Here is a 19947-nt window from a genome sequence, read left to right on the forward strand (position 1 = left end):
ATTATACTATATGGTGAGAAAATATATGAAAAAAGTAATTAGTTGAATAAATTAACTGGATATTTGTCTCTTTGTCATGAATATATTTTCCTTGGCAGAATGAAGTATATGTAGGACCCCTGTTTTTTTTTTAGCTTCCTCATATTTAGTTGTGAATGAAGAATACACTGGATCCAACCCTATGGATATTATATAGGGAACAATTTTCTAAAAGAAACCTACAAACACTCTAATATCAGATATTGTACTGTTCAAGTTAGAGGTGTCAGATCTATTCTGGCTTTTTCAATGGAATATATTTGTCTTCATTCTCAGACTTAGTGTCTTGGGACAAGATAATTTAAGGGAGACTGCGATTAACATAGGCCAGCTCTCCCTTGTAATATATGAGTGGGCTCAATACAATGTATTCTAATGCTGCATTACAATACAGTGATTTTTATGCCCCACCTTCCATACATTTAAGAGTTGTGAGTGACTTTACATGTTTTGAGCTACTCTCAATTGAGAAGATTATCACCATGTCAATAAGTGACATAATGTGTGTTCAGTATTTTCCCAGTTCTGGCTTAGGCTCATTAGACCACTGCTGCCAAAGAACACAGGGCACAATTTGCTTGATTTCTGCTTTTTTAGAAAAAAAGGCCCTCCATTTCTAACTGTTCTAATTACATTTCAGTGCAATTAGGAAACTCATCCCTAGAAAGCAAAGTTGCTTTCTGTGACTGGTGAGCAGAGGCAGAAAATGAAAGGCCGGCTCTTCCTTGGCACTGCTGCCCATCACTAAGAGGTGGGAATGACTGGTGCACTTGGCTGATTCAGGAAAATGCCATCTGGTATAGATTTCCTTTCAATTCATTGGGAGGAATTCAGGATCATGGGCAATAATTGAAAGCTGTTGTCTTGGGGTGATATTTTATTTAGCTCCTTTCTTTCTACTTAGTTTCTGGAAACCAGGCTATCTGCCCTAACACACATCTACTTATTCTACCTGTATTCACACTGCTGACAAATCCCTCTTAAGCTAAGAGTGCACACCCATAAATAATGTGCAGTTTGCATTTATTCTTCTCCAAAGTGCTGTAAACATCAAGGCCTACTTATCGGAGGTGTATGCATGGTAACAGAGGGTCATTGAGAACTAGGGCCAAATGAATTGAAGTAAGCAGAATGAATGGCGTTGTTGGTCATAACTGAATACTGTGTCTGAATTGAGTCCACTCAAAGTAGATCACATATGACTTTAATCCACTGCTCTGCCCAGCTTTCTCAGAAGATAAATCTGTCTCCAGTTGTTATTTACATATTATCATTTTACTGTATGTCACTGTCATAGTTTCAGACTTGAGTAAATCCACATTTAAATAGCGATTTGTCTCCTTTTGATAGTAAATATTCTCATAAGTGGTGGTTAGGATTAAAGGGAATTTGTCGACAGTAGGTAAAAGGGGCTATTTAGGATTAAATGAAATTATACACTCAGCCAAGAGAGCCTTCATTGGGAAGCCCAGTCCAGCAGGTGCCAGTTGTCCCACAAAATTCCCCCTTTGAAGGTAGAGTGATAATTCCCTGAAAGGAGAAAAAGAAAAGGAGGGGTGGAGGAAATGCATATACAAATGTTCTCAGCTCTCCAGACTCCCTGGGAGGGGGCAAAGCCTGCCGCAAACAGCCCTGGAGACACCACCACTTAAAGGTTAGCAAAGAGTTCTTTTGAGGTGACATTTAAACCTTTAATAGCTCCCAGCCAGCTTGAGCAGGAATAATTTTCTCTCCCTGAAAGCTGGGAGCCAGCACTGCTCAGTTACCTGTCTACAGAGGATGTCAGGGTGTGGAGGAAACCCAAGTGGGGCAATTTGGGAGGAGGGGGCGGAGCCCGCCGGTGTCTGTGGGCCTTGCCCTCCGCCCTAATTGCACCAAAGGCCGAAAAAAGCTTCAGGTTGCACGTTAGGCCCTTGCTGAGATTAGCAATTATAATATCAGTTTCCCCCAAACAGGGCTGACAGAATGGCTGGGGGAGCAGAGGTGACTTAAAGTTTAGTAAGTCTCGGGGAAAGTTTACTGTCTCCTGCTGTTTTCTGGCCCACAAATTTGGCCTTTCTACTACCCAGCACTGGCCACAAACAGTAGGAATCCTTTTCAATCACTATTAGCAACACTTCATTTCTGTCATATTTGACCCTTGGCAAACTACAACTCAGTGAAGAACATTCTTTCCAGAAAGGAACCAGACATCATTCAGCTAGAGACGATTTACTGTGGGACATGGAGCTTATTTGCTTTTGTTGAGCCCCTGGAGCTACTCAGCCCGTTAAAATGGATTGTCCTTTTGCACAGGCGTGCCGGTGGGAGGGTCATTCCTGAGAGGCAGAGAGGGGGTGGAGGCCAGCCCTGGTCTTTATCAACTTGTCATCTGGTCCCATTGCCCTGAGCCAGGATCTTTGGAGTGCACTGCCTGCCCAAGTAACCTATTTTGCAGCTTGTCTTGAAAGCAAGGCATATGTTAGGTAGTCAAGAACATCCCCTTTCTCCTCCATGTCAGGGCCATAGTGGTGTCTCCTCCAGTTTTTGCTTATATTTAATTTGCTTGGATATGAAGAAAGAAAATAAAAGCTAACCAAAACACTGAAATCTTGAAAATGACTTCAATCAACAGAAAGGCACATTTCCCCAGCTTTTCCTTATATACTACATGAGACAGCATTTGGATTTTTAGTCTATTTTTTTTCCTCTCCCATCCATTGTCTACCATGGGAATTTCTAAGCAGTGCTAAGAGGACCCTGACTCAACAGTCTCCTCTCCCACCTGGGTATCTTTCATTGTTATTAAAGAAAGTGGGTAAAGGGGAGTTACTATTTAATGGTACAGAGTTTCTGTTGGGGATGATGAAAAAGCGTTGGGTGTTGATAACGGTGATGATTCTAGCGCATTGTGATTGTACTTAATGCCACTGAATTGTATACCTATGAATGGCTAAAAGGATAAATATTATGTACATTCACAATATTAATCTAATGTTAATATTAATAATTAATATTAACTCAGCCCCTATATGGCTGAAATGTCTGACTGGTGCTTTCTTTCCTAGCATCTTCTCCTAGGAAGCAGATGGTCTGCACAGTGACCTGTATAGTAAGAAAGGTTAAGGCAGCCACAAAGAACCAACCTGGGCTTGCTTCAGATGGAACTAGAAACAGAGATGGGACAGCCAGAATTAGAATGCACGTCACTGGGCAGAAACATGGACAACCCACTAAAACATGACCTTCATGGGCGTGGAACACTCAGATGGCTTACAGGCTGCAAATTAGGAACAAGATGGGCCTAAGTAAAAATGATGGGAACTGTCTTCTCACAATAACCCACAGACATTTAAAGAGGTGAGAGATATGGATTTCCAGAAAACCACACATATTTTGGGGAAAATAGGGGTCATTCTCCAGAGGCTTTGATCCATTAGTTGGCATTTCACAAAAGGCGGCCAGACCGTGTTGATTCGACAACAGAGGTGTAAGCTGGGACCAATTAATTTACACTGCTTCATGTGGGAAAGGCAGCAAAGCCTGATATGTCCATTTTTAGTCTTAACAAAAAGTATTTGTGCAATGTTAACATAGTTTATACAGTTTATGAAATCAACAAATGATTTGATCTTTTGCAAGCACCAACACCCCTTGAATAAGCTTTTTTGAACTGCCCTGGTCAATCCTTGTGACTTGTGTTTTAAGTACTCTTTTTAAGTTCAGAACAGTGTAAAATTTAAAATCCAAGCCGTATTTTTCTTTTCTTTATAAGAATTTAAGCATTGGGCTGATTTTAGGCCTGAAGCTTTCATTGATGCTAGAGTCAATCATGAATGACTAACCTAGACCTTCTAGGAGGATTGCTAATTGGTTGCGACTCATTACCTGGAGCTATAAGAATGGCTAAAAAGAAGTAGCCCCATCTGAGGAGAGTCTTCTATGGTCACTTCAGCTTGGGATTCATTCCCTTTCTCTCAACACTTAACAGTGTTTTGATTATTTATTGGCAAATAATCTGCTAAACTCGGGAATCTCTGAGGTAGCCCATGGAACATACTGGACACAGAGAATCTGGATTTCCCAAGGCATCAGTGTGCTTTGGGGCCATACCTAGAAGCCACGCACCTCAAATTCTGTGGTTTATAAAGTTCAATAAATTGTCTCTACCTATCTGAGATAGAGGAATGGACTAAATGTGAGGTAGACTTCCAAGGGACAGGACCACATAAGTAGCAGATTTATTTTATTCAGAAAGGGCAGCCCCTCATATATATATTAGAAAAATTAAATCACTCATTTCTCATATTCCAAATACTACCACAAATGAAAGCTGGCCTGGGACTCTCCCTGCCCCAGTCTTCACCGAGACCCTAATGTGATAGATATGATGCACAAAGGGGTGGTAGATGGACCCCCCTCTCCTGTGCTTATAAAGACTGATAAAAAGAATGATCTCAGAAACTGTTTCCGAACTCTTTGACCACTCAACCAGATGCAGCAGATAAAAGAGATTATAGAGGAAAGAGGATTTTTTTCAAGAAGAGTGGGGAGGATTTTTTTTGAGAGAGAGTTTCCAGTGTTGTCATTTCATCTTCCCTTCCTGTGGGTGAGTGGAAGGGGGTGTTCATACTCACATAAACCAAGTGAGCAGAGTTTCAGGAAACTACTTAACACGAGCTGGGTCCCTGACTAATGCCTGACTCTTGGGATGGTGAATTTGGGTCTGCCTGCAGCCTCAGGCATCCGAGGGCCCTTTGTGATTGCAGGAATGCCAGCACCTCTCATGTGATCTGGAGAAGGCTGGCTGGCTGCCTGCATTGGTGGTGGAAGGTAGTGGCGGAGAGACTGGCCTGCACTTTCTGAGTTGGCAAGACAAGAGATGCAAGCGTGTCTCCCATGAATCATGTGAGGGAGGTGTGGAAGAGAAGACCAGTGTGGCATTGCATTGGGTTCTGTCCAATATGATCTCCTGGAGCAATGACACACTCAGCACCCACAAGGTACAGGTGTCCCACAAGGGGCCAATAAAGTCCTTTGGGAAGCAGACTAGGTATTAAAAGTAGAATTGCTACTTTAAGAAACATGTGACAGTATAAATGTCTAATTTAATTATTAATAAATTTATGGATCAGTCTACTTTTACTGTGTTTGAGTCAATTTCAAATAATTTCTGTTTTTCCTGATGTGACAATTATATAATTCCATTCATGTGCTGCAAAATAGAAGTAACCTGAAATACAGCAGTTTAGCAATTTTCTTCTCAAGAAGTTTCAGTGACTACCTGGAATACAGTTTCATCCACCAGAGTTAAGAGAACTTCAGGAGGAAAAGCTCTAGCAAGGAATCTCTTAATAGGATAAATATGTGCCCACAAGGAAAGAATGAGTTTAACAGTACACCAGATCCAGAGAGCATGGTACTTCTCAGCAAAGTGGCATTTTTCTATCCCCTTACTTCTCCCCACTCTCTGTCACTCCTACCTTCAACCCCGGGGTAGGAGAAAAGCCACAGGTGGAGGGTGGGGGAAGCTGTCTGTGTAAGCTGAGACAGAGTCCAATAGAAAGACAAATGCTTCCCACACACTCACTGTTGCAGGGTCTCAGCCTTAAGCAGGTACAAGCTAGAGTTGAGAGGCAACTTAAAGGTAAGTCAGGCTTTGGAGTTCTGATGTGATTGGGTCTTTTAATTATTTTGTGACTTGGTTCTGTGACTTAATGAATTGAAGTGACCCAGTGACTCTTTATTATTAGACAGTGACCAGAATTGTTGCAAGTAGCCCGAGTTTTCATTCAGAGCAGAAAAAGTGAAATAAAGTTTAATGGAAACTGCCACTCCATCTCAACTTACCAGTTATTCTACCAACGGCAGTACCATTGACAAAGATATCCGTATTAATGAGGATGTTAGGGCCTAAGACAGCAAGTCACAGTCTGACAGAAGAAGGAAAAGAAGACACAAGAATAAAAATGAAAGCACTGACCAAGCCACAAATGGCTCATGAGAAAATATATAAAGTCCTTCAGGAGGCAGACTTGGTGTTAAAATTAGAATTGCTACTTTAAGAAACATGTGAAGGTATAAATGTATAATTTAATTATTAATAAATTTATGGATCAGTCTACTTTGACTATGTTTGAGTCATTTTCAAATAATTTCTGTTTTTCCTGATGTGACAATTATATAATTCCATTAAAGTGTTGCAAAATAGAAGTAACTTGAAATACGGCAGTTTAGCAATTTTATTAGTGCCAGTCGGGTACTATTCAATAGTCAACCTGCCAGATCCAAGTGACAATAAGCATGTAAAGATGATGACTTACATGTGTATCCAGTCATCCTAATTCCATTATACGCTCTGTAAGACAAAGAACCATGTTTTATCCTTTGGCACTTAATAAATATTTGTCAAATAAATGAATGATTAAGTAAATGAATGAATAAGATATGCAGCCAATTATGCATATCATTTTGATTCCCATTCTTTAACAAATAGAATTCTACTTGTACCTAAATTACCAAATAATTGCCTTATTTTACTACCTGGCTAGTAGAACACTAGCTATAGAAATCCTCTTACTTGAAATTGATCTATTTGCCAATTGTCAATTTTGTTATATTACTCCATCTGTTAATGCCATTGAAATAAATGCAAGTCACAGAGCCAGATGAAATGAAAAGTGGGTAAATTGAGTAGCAATATATGTTACCTAATTATTACACTAAAAGTAAAAAAAAAAGTACTGTAAAAACTGTTTTTATAGCTTTAAAGACTATATATAAATATTTTTTACTTCGTAATTTACATTCGTCACCTATAACAGAGGTGATAAGAAATGCAGGAAAATAATTCATTTTTCAAGTGGCAAAGTCATCTTCCTAGTCCCAGGAAACAAATAGGAGGTTGGTTTTCCTATTCTGTGGACTAACTTGCCTCGCGGTGGGCATGGGAATCAGGGAACCAGGGAACCAGTTGCCTCCTATCCAAACAAACCGTGTATCAGAAGACTTAGTGAATAAGTTAGATTTTCAGAGAGGAATAATGTTGAGGTGCTATTTTGCTTTCCCTAGTTGAATCTGCCCTACATGGATAAGCCAGCATCTCTCTTTTTCCAGAACAGGCCTTTCCAGGAACAAAATATTAAAGGGTGAAAACCTGCCAAATATAATTGGTAAGAATCATTTTAGTCTCAGATAACTGTTTTTTTTTCTCTAATCTTTCTCAGTTGTAGCAATATGATTTTGTCAAAAACAACATTGGTCAGATACTCTAAGAATCCTTTTGGGTCCCCATTAGTGACTCTTTCCACCAAGCTTGACCACAGCAAACTGCAACCGTACTCTCAACATTCCTTTGAGAAAGCAACCCAACATTCAACTACCACAGATTTATGGTATGAAAAATGGCATTTCTAAGGACCTTTGAAAAATGTTAAAAATGAACATGGCTTTGCTGTTATTTTCCACAGCAGGAATCTAAATTTATAACTACTACTTCTAATCAATTTGGGAACTGCTCATAGAGCTAGAGAAAAAATAAGTTCACATGCCGCATTCTTCAGTTATCATTATATATTACAACTGACTTTCCACATCACATTGAATAGTTGCCACTGTAAATGTGTAATTTTCCACATGCTTTTGTTTTAAATTTTCAAAGGATCCTATTACCATCCTATGCCTAGGAACTAACACATTTGTGTCCAGGGTGGAGAGCTGTTTATCTTCTTCACGCAATTTTTCTTGCTACGTTGTGTAAGTGTAGATGGTTTTTTGATTGGTTATTGAAAGCCAAGAAATACCTTTTAAGCAATTTGTTTCTTAGAACATTTTGTCCACCTCATCACAGTGATGTGTCTATGAATGCTCTGTTTGCAATACTAAGAAAGATCATTTATCTTCTACTAGTACCTTCATCCATTGCAACCCTTTATTGCCAAAGTGGGTCAAACATTTGGCACTTGAAATGTTTAGCACTTAAAATTCCAGATAGACTAGTGATAACATGACTTAAACACAGACAGTCTTTTGAAAAAAAAATTGAAAGAGAAAACTTTAAAGTTTCAGCAACACTTCATAGACATGAAATTGATCCCCAACCCAAACAACTCTATGCTCCATTATCATAGAGTAAATTTCAGAGCTATTTAGGTAGAACATAAAGTTCAGAGAGTCATGTGACCAAAAACTCCAAGAGCAAGTAAATGCACCAGAGGTCAAAGGGCATGGAGCTGAAAGAAACATCTGGATTCCATCTTTTGAACTTTTAATGGAAAAACTGATCACTTGGTGCACATCTGGGGGTTTCGACAAGAAGAAAAGGTGGGTTTTTATGTGGGGGTTTGCTGTAGTTTATCATCCTTCCCTTGTGTTGCATATTAATCTATCATGTTAGTTATAATGCTGGTTATAATATTTGGGATATCTTAGAACACTACTGAAATTATGTTGTTTGATTATCTCTTCCACAGAGTAAGATTTTGCTTTTTTTAGTTTCTTTACTTCAAGTTTTGCTCTAACAGGAGCATCCCAGAAAAAAAGTTAGGGAACTCACTCATCTGTGAAGACTGTACTTTCCCTGGGGAAGCTGTTCTTATCCTTCAGCAAGAAGAACTATTTCTTTTTTTTCTTTTTTTTTTTTCGATTCAGAGTTTCTCTCTGTTGCCCAGGCTAGAGTGCAGTGGCAGTGATCTCGGCTCACTGCAAGCTCCGCCTCCCGGGTTCACGCCATTCTCCTGTCTCAGCCTCCCGAGTAGCTGGGACTGCAGGCGCCCGCCACCATGCCCGGATAATTTTTTGTATTTTTAGTAGAGATGGGGTTTCACCGTGTTAGCCAGGATGGTCTTGACCTCAGGACCTCGTGATCCGCCCTCCTCGGCCTCCCAAAGTGCTGGGATTACAGGCTTGAACCACCGCGCCAGGCCAGGAAGAACCATTTCAGAAAACCCAGGGAAGTGGCCTGTAGCATCCAGCCAAGCTAGTTCACTTCCTACACCCCAGATTAACTCTCTAAGACATCTAAATATAAAAAAAAGTCTCAGAAAAATCTCAAAGAGCCTTTAAAGCAAGTGACCTGGTTTTTACCACATTGTTCCTGGGTGAAAAATGTGTCTCAAGCACAAATAAAAATAACACAGATCTCTTTGCTGGAGAGTTGCAGGGTTTTACTCCCTGTCTATTACTAACTGGGATACCATGAGCAAGTCACTTAAATTCTTTAGACCCTAGATTTCTCATTTGTAACATGATGGTCCTGGACTACTTGTTTCAGACTAGTTTGTTTTCAGCAGTGATATTTTATGTGCATTGATCATTGTCCTGGATCTGGCACTAAAAATAGCTTTTAAAATTTCTGAGGATGTATTTTTCAATTTCTGCAGCACTATCCCATGCCTTATTTCCCTTGATCTTGTGGGCAGATGTGGCAACTATTATTCTCCCCATTTTGAAAGGAGACCACCAAGGCTTACAGAGAGGTGAGGTACCTCATTAGCACCCATCTACTGGCCACAGAAAGGTGATACATTTCCTTCCAGCGCAGCACTCTTTCCAGGATGCAGAGTGACTTTCATTTCCTGTGATTAACTTTATGAAAATGAAATTCCTCATCAGCAAGATCCATGCCACAGAAAAGCTTATCAACTGATAGATGTTAACCAAGGAAGTGCTCCCAGAATTCTGAGCAAAGGCATTGGGGCAACTGCTATTTTTTGAGAAGGAAATAGACAAATACACAAGAGAAATAATCAAGCTGTAATAGGACACCTTTTTAAACTGGAAAAGAGCCTAGTTTTCAGATGTAAAAAAAAGGCTCACCATTAACCAGTCAAATTTAATGAAACTATGAGCATCTGAACATAATGTGCCTTTTTTAAAAAAAGTTTTAAAAGTAAAGAAAGATCTTATACTTACAGGTATTAAAACAAGGGACTGTAAAACATAGGGATTAAGAATTCAGGGTTTGGGATCAGAAATGTAGCTTTGCCATTTACTCACTGTGAAACCATCAAGTTTAAAAAGGCACTAATTGGTATTCTTAATAAGACTTGTGAGGATTTGCTTTTATATCTCAAGAGCAGGCAATCATGCAAAAGGAAAATTTTACTACCTAGAATGTTTCATTGGAGATGAAAATTATGATTCATAAATTTAAAACACATAGGATTGTGTGATCAACACATTAAATACTACCGAAAGCTGAGTAAGAGAATTAGAAGGTAAGAGGGGGAACTCTTCCCAAAATCAGAGAAAACATGAGTATATTTACATGATGAAATAAAAGATAGGTGACTGAGGGCAGATATAAGAACTCCCTAAGGATTCTACAAGAGGTGAAATAGTAAATGGAGGAAAAGCAATAGACAGTGAATTAATAGACAACTTTCTGGATTTAGAAAAAAATAAAAAAATAATTTCAACAAGATGCATCAAATATTAGGTAAAATTAATGAAAAGTAATCCCCCAGTTAGCAATTGCTGAGCAAAACTGTTGATTTTTGAAGATAAAACATCCCATTACTGTTCTGTTATCTTCAAAGAAAAGATTATATAGATGATAGATAGATAGATAATGCTCACCCATATATGTGTGTATAAATATATGAACTGTAATAAACATGTAAATATCACACACATATGTATATAAAATTATCATCAGATTTTCCCTTTGAAATACTAAATGCCCAAAGATAATTGAATTACATCTATTTACAGGAAAGACTATAACCTAGAAATTCTAAATCCAGACAATCATTTATGTGTGTGCAATACTAACAGAAACATGTAGGAAAACAGATATTCCAACCATATATCCAAATGTAAAAACATTACTTAATGATTAGCTTAAACTCACTGGTGAAAGTATAAAGTATCTGGAAAGGAAAATGTGAAAAAAAACAGTAATGAGTCTTTAAGATAAATAATGTTTAAATAAATGTTATTATGGTTATAAGCCAATATAAATGTCAAAATAATTCTTTATAAAGAATACACATCATATAAAAAATGAACAACCATTTAGATCTAAGATTATTTAAAAAGAAAACTGGTAAATTAGGCAGGAAATTAAAGAATATAAAAGCAATTTATTTTTAGATATCTCAAAAGAAAGCTCAATATCTACCTTTCATTTTTGACAGGTGAAAACATGGAGCTAAGTCAGACTTTAAATATGTAGAATTTAAATTACTATATATAAATCATTAATAGCATAAAAAGAATATATAGATTTCAGATCTCTAGAGAAAACTTAAGGGACAAACAAGCAATAGTAAAAGACATTTAAAAAATAGAAGAAGACAGGATAATAAAATAGCATACAATGAAATAGTGGATGATATTACTTCTACTCTTTTACGCAACTACCATGACTACTACTATTATTACCATTATCATATAATGGCTAATACTTACTGAGTATCATGTGTGAAGGTCTTACCTAAACTCATTGAACTGCTTATAGATATTGAGAAATTTGCCCAAGATCACATAGCAAGTAAGTATTAGAATCAGGATCCAAGACATAGTGTAACCTCAGAGCCTAGTTCTCAATGCAGTAAACATGCCCAAAACAAATGATAATAAAAGTTTTAAAGTACGTGATGCAAACTAAAAGAATACAGACGTGGAAACACCAATGTAAAATAAAGTTGCATTTGAGAAAAAGCATATTAAATGGCACACAATTTTATATTGATAGAACATATAATCTTTTAAAATTTAAATATTTTTGACACAAGTGAAATTTTAATGATGGTATTAATATACTTACATAAATAACAGAAATCCAAGTTCAACCAGAGAAAATCAAAAGTGACACTGAAATTTTAATATACTTTTCTCAATTTTTCACAAAACAAGTACTCGGAATAAAATAATAAACTGACTTGAATGATCTCATCACTATTTTTATACCTTTGAATCTTTTAGTTATCAAGTGCCAAGGGTACATTTACAAAAAAAAAAATCACATTCTAGTCACAAAGAAAATCTCAAGAAGTTCTTCAAAGTAATAATTATTTATGCTTTGTTTTTTAATACCATGCAATAAAACTAGAAATTAATTGCAAATCACAATTTGAGGCACATTATGATTCTCATAAGCAGAAGAAAAACTAAAGCATCTCATGGTTTGAAAGAGTTCGTGATTCATTTACCTTCAGGATATCTTTGATAAGAGTTGAAGAACTTCAGAAAATTCTGGCAACTGAACTTGACTCCAGAAAGCCCTGAGATTTCTAAAAATACATATTCCTGGGCCTCAGCATAAATTTACTGAATCAGAATTGCTTTGTGTAAAGCCCAAGAAGCTCTACTTTTGCCAAGCTCCCAGCAGATTCTTCTGCAGCCCATAAGCACCAGCCATTGCACCAGGTATTTATTTGAGAATTACTAGTCCAGGTAACTTCTAAAGAACCAAATGGTAAATCTCAGAGGCACAGTGGCACAAAGAACTGGAGGGACTCAATAGATTGGAAATGCTCCAGGCTTTTTATTACAGTGTTTAAATACATGGCAACTATCCTAACAAATTCCTCAATGCAGAAAGAACTAAGTTACTGGAGCCTTTCAGTCGTCAAGTCTCCTTGGGAAGGAAAAGGCTCAGTTCAACCCAAGCTGAAGTCTTCCCTGAGGGAAGCTGAAGGATTGGCTTAAGATGAGCCTGGTTTAAATTCAGATTCACAAATCAAGGGAAATGTAATGGTATGAACCCAAGGTAACTAAAAGAGAGAGAGTGTGCCTGAGACACCTGTGAGCTGACATATACCCGTTTTGCCCAGCACTAAAACTATCCTTATGGTAACTTGACTGCGAAATTGATGTCACTCTATAGTGTTTTCAAGGTCAAGCCTCAAATCTGGGCTGTGTGGCTACAGTGCCAGAGTGCTAAAAAATTAGCATTTTTATTCTAGAAAGAAAAAAATAAAGCAGGGGAAAAGTGGTGTGGCAATGGTGTTTTACATGAAAATTAAAATTCAGTAATTATCAAAGTATTTAATCTGGTAAAAATTAAAGACTGCCCATTTGAAACAATAAAAAGAAGTAGTGCATACAATTATAAAGATGAGAGTCCCCAAATTTGGAATGTTACTTTTAAACTTTAAGATGTAACTCTACTGAATGAAGAAAACCAATATGCTCTCTTCCCCCAAATCAAATAAATCAATATAAGGAGCCTCCAAAAGAAACTTCTTTCCTGTTCAATTTTAGGTAACTTCAATGATATAAGTTAAATATAAATAAAAAGTTCTATAAGCACTGACATGACAGAAGGCTAACAGAGTTTGGAGTTTCCCATAATGTGTGATCATATGCCATCTCTTGAGAATCCACAAATGTGTGAAGAAAAACCTCTTCCCTCAAGAAATGTAATTCATTATACCAGGTAGATATGATTTCCGTTTTTCTCATGCACAGGGATATTTGTCAGCTTTACCTTAGGCATAGGCACCACTGGTAACACCTGTTATGCCCAGCGTGAAGGGTAGCCTAAAGCATCTTGCCAGGAGAGCTCAGGTACAGATGGTGGCATTAGAGCAGGAACTTGGGAAACCAGAGCTCAGCATGAAGACATTGCTTTTCCACCCTGGGGAGGTGGTCTGGGGAAACCAGATTTCAACAACACTTGGCTTCCCCCTATTACTAGAATATACTTGTTCTTACATGCCACTGTCACCCTTCTACTCACGGTGCCCTCCCTCATCTCCTTTCTTGACCCACTACTACTCGTCCTTCCACGCTCTGTTCCAGTGTCCTTTCTCTGAGCTGTCTTCACTGCTTCCCTGGGCAGTCAGTACCCCACTCCTCTTAGCAGCATGGCACTTGGTATAGCATCTCCCATCACTCTGTGACTATTTAGGGTCTGTTCTCACTGCTGGACGGAGAACGACTGCATTGAATTCATTTGTATGTATTCCTAATCCCCAGTCAGGGCCACTGATTCCCCAGAGGAGAGTTTAGCAAGCTTCTTGGATAATGTGAGGAGGAGTGAATTGCTACATGGATGCTACTAACCAAGGACTCTGGGATAAGATAGGCAGTGACTATAATAAAAAATGTATGTAGGAGAAAGAGAAGACAAAATCTCCAGGGTGAGAGTTGGGCTGTTCATGTTGTTAGAATTCTGTAAGATTTTTTAAAACTGGAAATTCCTATGGGAAGATTTTATTTTTAAAGTACCTTGGCAGTGCCTAGTATTAGAGTTTGTAGGTGCTTTAGTAATAACTGGTAGGAATTCTGGAAAAAGATTTCAGGTCTCTTCTAAAGAGAAATTCAGCAAACATTTATTGGACACACTTTGAGTGAACTTTAATACAAGGAAGATGTGGCGAGAGGTGTCTTAAAATGAAAGAAGAAAGAAAAATTGAATAAGTTCTTTGACCTAGGAGAACTTCAAAGAGACCAATGATCACTTGTTACTCATCCATCCATTTATGAAATATATTCTGAGGACCCACTATCTATCTGCCAGGTACTGTTCTAAGATTGTGGGTAGCCCCCATCCCAGCATCCTTCTGATGCCAGGTACACTGGTAGGGGGTGATTGGTTTAAGTGTCTTGTTGAGACGCGTGATTCTAGGGAATACTTTAACCAACTTCCTTTTGCATTTTATAGTGAAATTAAATAATCAAGTCATTTTTTTTTCGAGATCACAGTTTGTAGAAGAGTTAGAACTAATATCTGTGCCTCCAGGTAGCAGTGTTTATTTTTTTCCAGTTGCCTCTTTTAGCTGACTCCATTTTTTTAATGATTCCATACAGCAGTCACCCACGGCTGCAGCAGAAACTGCAGACAAAAACCAAAGAAAGTCACCCATGGCTGCAGCAGAAACTGCAGACAAAAACCAAAGAAAGCAAAGAAGGAAGAAGTAAAATCAGATGTAGAGTTGCAGTGCCTCTCTTCTAAACGCCGCATAAATGTGCATTTAGCTCACGTTTATTTTTACATACTTCACCAGAAAATGGCAACTGCAATGTCTCATTCCTGATGGTAGCTTCAGGCAAAGAGGAGGCATAAGGAGAGAAAGATGCACGATAAACAAGCAACAAGCCCTTTCTACACAATGCAGATTTCAAAACTTTCACCCTGGTTCTCAGCTACAACAGTCTCAAAGATTTGCAGCAAGCTCTAGGTGATTACTAATGGTTTTTCCTGAATTCCAAATGTGAGTTGGGATAAATTTATCTCCACTTAACTAAGAAAATATAGTTTTGTTCTCAAACCTAAAAGTATATTTTTTTGCACTATATGCATTAGAAAGTCCCTTGTGATGGAGAGTCTTTGTTTCCACCCCATTGAGTTGGTTTAATCACTTACTGATTTTATTTTATTAGACTATAAGAAATATTTTCTCCTCACTTAACAAAACTGAAGCATATGTGAAGAGAAGATGGATACACCTCGGCTGATTTCAGCTACCAGGCATCCCTCACAAATTTTCATTCTAGATTATTCCTTTGAACAGTCAAGACTTATAAGTGTTATTTGATGGCTTCCCTTGATGTCTCAAAGGCATGTCAAACTCAAAATGTGAAAGGCTAATCACACGGTTCATACTTCCACTTAAAAGATCCCAGAAGAATGCTTCCAGTTCAGGGAGTGAGCTACCAGCCTTCCATGTTTAGAAAACCAGGGGGCATTCTTAGTATCTCCACTAGTTCAACTCTCTTACTCAGTTCACCACTGATCCTACTGATTTTACCTCCCAGCTATCTCTTGCATCTATCCACTTCTGTATCCACTGTGATTGCCACCGTAACGCCTAGTGAGGTCTCATAACCATGAGACCAAGCCGTTTATGTCCAAGCCACTCTTCCTACTGCAGTAAAACAATCTTCTCAAAATGAAAATAGGATCATATTGTTCCTCTATGTAAATATTTTAATGACTACATTTTGTTTTTAATGGTAAAGAGGTACTCTCAGGGAGGTCTCAAAGATGACAGTCAGAACCATAACATGACCTTGGTCTGGATCCCTCCTGCCACAGTGCCTTTACACATGCTGGCTCCTCAGTCTGGAAAGCTAGCTCTTACACCCTCAATTCTTGTTGCCCTGTTAAATCCTTCTTCTCTTTTTACTTCTTAATTATCCCTTATTTAGGAGGAGTCTTCTTTGACTTCTATAGACTGAATAAAATATCCCTATAATAGACTTCAAACATTTAGAATACTTCTCCTTCACAGATATTTCTCCTTCACAGTTTTTACTACAATAGTAATAATGTCGTATTTTTGGTCTTATTTGAGTAATGTTTCTTCTTTGCTGTTCTCTAAGAGAAAGGCTCATATAAGTTTTTGACAGATTTTATATCACTAGGATCTAGCTTCATTTCTGACATAAAAGAGGCTTTCAATAAATATTGGTTTAATGGATGAATAAGTAAGTAAACAACATATCCAAAGTATGAGTAGTCAATAGGCACTATCAGCGAAGTCATTCAAAATGAGGCTAATTTTTCATGTTATGATCTGTGCAGATAGAAAGATACACATTGCAGGAGAAGTTGCCTACAAAGTCAGAACATCTGGCTTCACACTAGCGCTTCTTCTTGGTCACTTAGTGGCCTTGAGCAGGGGCCTGTAAGTGCCTGATATTAGTTTCTCATCCATAAAGCCAGGGAACAATCCATTCACTGGGGTAATATGAGAATTACATGACATATGTTTAAAAAGACCTTATGATCTGGAAACCCCAGTCAATCTCGATTAAGAAGCCAGAGGACTGCAAAGGCCTGTAGGAAACTGTAGAGAAGTGGGTGAATACAGCCTTGATTCCTTCTTACAAAGGGCCAGTGAACTGTTCTCTAGAGTTTTATTGGAACACGGCCACTCGGTTTGATTTCTTCTTTGTCTATGGCTGCTTTCATTCTACAACTGAGTTGAGTTGTTGTGACAAAGACCATATAGTCCACAAAACCTAAAATATTTACTATCTGGCCCTTTGCAGAATATATTTGCCAACCCCTTGCTCTAGAGTATTGTTATTGTTACTGATATGGTTTGGATTTGTGTCCTTGCCCAAATCTCATGTCGAATTATAATCCCCAGTGTTGGAGGAGGGGCCTGGTGAGAGGTGATTTGATCATGGGGGCAGATTTCCCCCTTGCTGTTCTCATGATAGTGAGTTCTCATGAGACCCGGTTAGTTTCTGTATGCCTCACTTTGCAGAGGGGAAAAAAGTACATGCATCATAGATACATTGTGAGGATAAAATTAAATCATATATGCAAAATATTTAGTCCAGTTTCTGGCCCATAGCAAGCATTTCTTTTTTTTTTTTTTTAATTATACTTTAAGTTTTAGGGTACATGTGCACATTGTGCAGGTTAGTTACATATGTATACATGTGCCATGCTGGTGCACTGCACCCACTAACTCGTCATCTAGCATTAGGTATATCTCCCAATGCTATCCCTCCCCCCTCCCCCCTCCCCACCACAGTCCCCAGAGTGTGATATTCCCCTTCCTGTGTCCATGTGATCTCATTTCTTAACCATTACTATTACTATTATCCTATCCTTGTAGCTGTAAAAATTATAAAATATATCATTTTAAATAAAATTAATGTAAATCTTCCTTTTAAAATAAATAAATTACTTAGGTGCTGAGCTCTGAAATATCTCAAAGAAGTAGCATATCTTTTTAAAATCCCCAGCTACTTTTAAATAAGAAAATCAGAAGCAACCCAGTATGTGCAAATATAAGGTAAAACAAATATATGAAAGGAGCACAAATGATTTCAGAAAAAAACCTCTACAATAACAATTTTACATTAAAGGATTTTTTTTTAAATCATGATTCCCTTCGCTTTTACAGCTATGAAGCTTGGACACAAATTTGTCTCCAACTTATAGAAAATTTCTGTGAACAAATTTGTCTTCTAGCCTTACAATTCATTTCTTTGCTCTAATTATCTATAAAACTTTATAGATTGGATTTATTGTATGCTACGTTTTCTTATAATATATCTCAAATCCTCTTTGGGTTGAGGCAGCAGATGAGTAAATTAGTTCATGTTGTTCTACAAATGCATGTGAGTGATTGAACCTGATAATATCACTTTCTTTACCCATCAAAAGCCTACCCAATGGATGGTAGTGATGGTAGTACAACATTTTGAGGGTATTTAATGTCACTGATTATACACTTAAAAATAGTTAAACTGGTAAATTTTATATTGCGTATATTTTACCACTATAAAAATGTCTACTCAGACTTCTGGCTTAATTAAATAATACTTTTGCTATAAAAACCCACCCAGATCCCCTAAGTCTGAATTAATCAGCCTTTCCTGTATATGTTGGACCCTTGTTTGTTCTTCTGTTATAGATAGAGCTTCTCACATTGCAGTTATATCCTCTTATGTTTTAATCCTCTTCTGGGCTATATGTTCCTTGAGGGCAGGTACACATCAGTCACCTCTGTATCTCTCTCACACTGCTGAGCACACACCAACTGCTTTGTAAATATTTGCTGAAGATGGGCAGAGAGGAATGGAAGAGGGTGGCAGGGGCTTTCAACATCTGCCCCAGTGTCATTGAGGTGCAGCAGAAACAAAAAGGTAAGGTGATTTCCATTAGACAGTGCTGTCCTCAGAAGATGCTCCAAACAACTGCCCCCCATTCAGTTTTGCTCTCATCTGAAAATTGACATATGTGGTCAACAAATAAGTACATTCAAAGCTCTTCAATAACAATCCACGCAGAAGATTTTAATCATTTATGGATCTCCATCAAAACACTGACAAAGACATGGGAGAAAATATCACCAAGCAGAACAGGCCAGAGCATGGCTATGGCAAAGTAGGTATCACAGGCTGTGGAAAGGGCATCCTTGCTGTACTCCAGCCACTTGGTGCAATTCTGGATGTAGGCCCACTGTTGCCAGAGTTTCTGACTTTTCTCTAAGCTGGAAATTGGCTCAAAATTTTAAAAACAATATTGCAGGCCAAACAAAACATGTCTTTGATAAGTGTGTGACTTGATTCTAACCCTTCACGTACGATCACAAATACATTCAGAGTATCTCTTGTACAAATTCCTGAAGATGTATTCTTTTGAATTCAAAGAATAATCAGTACCTAATGCAGAAGACTATTTTTAGAATTAAATGAGTTAACATGTAAAAGTGCCTATTAAAATATATGTTTCTGTTTAGATGCCCAATAAATATTCATTTCCTCTCTTCCTTTCCTCTTTCCTGCTTTTTTAATTGGGAGAAAGGGTTATTTGATTTAATAAGAAAACAGGTAAAAGGGAAAAGATGCACTATTTTACATAAAATATGCTTTTTTATATCAAACTCCATACCAACTAAGCCAATACATTCCACTTAGCCCTTCACCAGTTTAGATCTCTGCAGACTTGCTTCAACTCAGACAAGGCTGACTTGTAACTGGTGGTTGGATTTTTATATGACAATGATGTTTCCAAATAAGTTTAAAGATGCTTGAAAACATCCTTTTCTCTCCAATTATTTAAAGAGAAAAAATTCTCATATTTTATTTGTACCATCAAATTATCTATAGATAAAGTATTTGTTGGACAAAATAAAGCTTTGATTCAGTTTTCTCTGAATTACTGTGAATTTCTCATCCAATTCTATGCAGTTTCAAGGTATTCTCTAAAGCAGCAAAAACCCCAAATAGTCCCAAGACCAATTATTTCCCAAATCATTAACAACTCTTTTGTAAGCTATCAATTGTAGTATTTGGGCAGCATTACCAAAAGGAGATACCATTAGAGTCAGAGTGTAAACTTCAAGTTTATTTCTGTTTTAGAGCTGGTTAAATATAGACAAGTTATTTAAATCCTAAATAGCCCATTCCTCATCTGTGATAAGGGGTGGACTGTACTTCTTTCACAAGTTTATTGTGAAGGCCAAACGAAATAAAGTTTACAAAATTACCATATAAGCTGAATAAGGTTAA

The 19947-nt window shown here is 37.7% G+C and overlaps 1 long non-coding RNA gene across 9 annotated transcripts in view; it reads right to left on the reverse strand.

The window, feature by feature from the left end:
• The window catches only part of LOC104005001 (uncharacterized), a 556115-nt gene that overhangs the window by 280004 nt on the left and 256164 nt on the right, over positions 1 to 19947 (reverse strand). The window lies entirely within an intron of this gene.

This window comes from Pan troglodytes, chromosome 12, assembly GCF_028858775.2.
Source record: "Pan troglodytes isolate AG18354 chromosome 12, NHGRI_mPanTro3-v2.0_pri, whole genome shotgun sequence".
Classification (NCBI taxonomy): Eukaryota; Metazoa; Chordata; class Mammalia; order Primates; family Hominidae; genus Pan; species Pan troglodytes.